Below are 2,180 nucleotides of genomic sequence, written 5' to 3' on the forward strand. Positions count from 1 at the left end.
CAGGACCCAGCATGTAAAGTCACCATTTGGTCAGGATCTGATAAGGGAGTCTTACTTCAAAGTCTTATCCAAAGACAGGGTATTGGATGTGGAATTCAATTCTAGCTGGCTCCCATGACTAGACAGTGGAGATTTAACCTTAATTTGATCAGCTGTTCTTTGGTATATTAAAAAAGAAATCAAGAATAATGTTCATTTAGTTTTACATAAGCACTAGGGGCCTTTCCTGCATTCTGATCAAATTCTCAAAACTGTTATTAGGATTTAAATTGAATTCACAGATACAACATTTGGAGAATTTTTTTCTCACTGAGATTTAGTATATTATTTATTGCCTGACCCATATGATTCCAAAGTATTTCAAATGTATAAATTATTTATGATCCAGATGGTGATCTGATACTACTCTGCATCTCAAAATGTTCTGGGCTTTTGCTGCATGCACAGACATTCAATTACAAAATTCAGGTGGGCCTTTCGGTACCGGTGTGGTGTTGCTGCTTAGTCAGTAAGTCATGTCTGATCCTCTTGCAACCCCGTGGACTGTAGCCCGCCAGGCTCCTCTGTCCATGGGATTTCCCAGGCAAGAATACTGGAGTAGGTTGTTATTTCCTTCTCCAGGGGATCTTTCCCAACCCAGGGGTCAAACCCATGTCTCCTGGATTGGCAGGTGAATTCTTTACCACTGAGCCACCAGGGGAGCCCACGTGATTGTCCAAGTAATTGTTGGTTACAAATAAATACTCCAGTTTTCAGCAACCCTTTCCCCCTTGGTTTTCACTGCTTAGAATTAAAAACTATTCTGTGGGAGCTACCAAATTAAGGAAGAGAAAAGGGAGGAAAATTCCACTTTTTTTTGTCTTGTCAGAGAGGGGGAAATTTTAAAGCCAAATTAAAAATTTCTAAGTTTTAAAACAAGAGGCTATGAGAAGGCTACTAATTTTCCCCTATATTTCCCCCTATATATATATATATATAGGTGGGAAAATTATATCATGTTTTTAATGGTGACAAATTAAGTTTATTTGTGACAAAGAGGGATCTCAAACATGTCAAAAAGTGCCTCAGTCTGATAGGAAGACTTAAGTAGTAAGGAGGAACCTCAAACACTTCAGAAAAGGCTTCAAGCAAGTAAGAGTGGAGTGTTGTTTAATTTCCTCTTATTTGTGAGTTTTCCAAATTTCTTTCACTTATATATATATAAGAATGGGTCTAAAATACATCAGTAAGAGGGTAGAACAAGTCAGGGAGAATCTCAAATAGATAGGGAAAAATCAAACACATGTCAGGATTGAGAAGTCAGAGTCTCAAAATGAATGAAGTGTTCTGAGCAGCAGTGCCTTGACAGTTGGCAGGAACAGGTACCTAATGAAAGGTGGCAAAAAGGAAACCAAGAAGAAAGTGGTTGATCCAATTCCTTAGAAAGATTGGTATGATGTGAAAGCACTAGTTATGTTCAATACAAGAAATATTGGAAAAACACTAGTCATGAGAACTCCAGAGTTCAAATTATATCATGTTTTTGAAATGAGCCTTGTTGATCTGCAGGATGATGAAGTTGCATTTACAATACTCAAGCTAATAACTGAGGCTATTTGGGACAAAGCTACCTAACTTTATGGCATGGAATTTACCTATGACAAAATGTGCTCCATGGTCAAAAAATGGCAGCCTGTGATTGAAGCTCATGTCAGTGTCAAGACTACTGAAAGTTATTTGGTTCGTCTATTTTATTTAAAAATGCAACAATTATATTTGGGAGATCTCATACACTCAGCAGCAACAGGTCTGCCAAATCCAGAAGATGATGATGAAAATCATGACCCTAGAGTTATAGACAAATAACTTGAAAGAAGTGGTCAATAAATTGATTCCAGACAGTACTGGAAAAGGCATAGATGAGATTTGCCAAAGTACTTATCCACTCCATGATGTCATTGTTAGAGAAGTAAGGGTACTGAAGAAGCCCAAGTTTGAATCAGGAAAACTCATGGGGCTTCATGAGGTGATGGTAATAGTTCTGGAAAGCTATCAAGGATGAGACAGGTACTAAAGTTGAATAGGCTGATGGATATGAGCCCAGTCCAAGAATCAGTTAAAAAAATTCAGACTTTTAATGGTGACAAATTAAGTTTTATTTGTGACAAAGAGGGATCTCAAACATGTCAAAAAGTGCCTCA

General features: G+C 37.7%; 1 pseudogene; it reads left to right on the forward strand.

The window, feature by feature from the left end:
- Nucleotides 1-419: 419 nt before the first annotated feature.
- Nucleotides 420-2,099, forward strand: LOC120881657 (annotated as a pseudogene).
- The last annotated feature ends 81 nt before the right edge of the window (nucleotides 2,100-2,180 follow it).

This window comes from Oryx dammah, unplaced genomic scaffold, assembly GCF_014754425.2.
Source record: "Oryx dammah isolate SB20612 unplaced genomic scaffold, SCBI_Odam_1.1 HiC_scaffold_23, whole genome shotgun sequence".
Lineage (NCBI taxonomy): Eukaryota > Metazoa > Chordata > Mammalia > Artiodactyla > Bovidae > Oryx > Oryx dammah.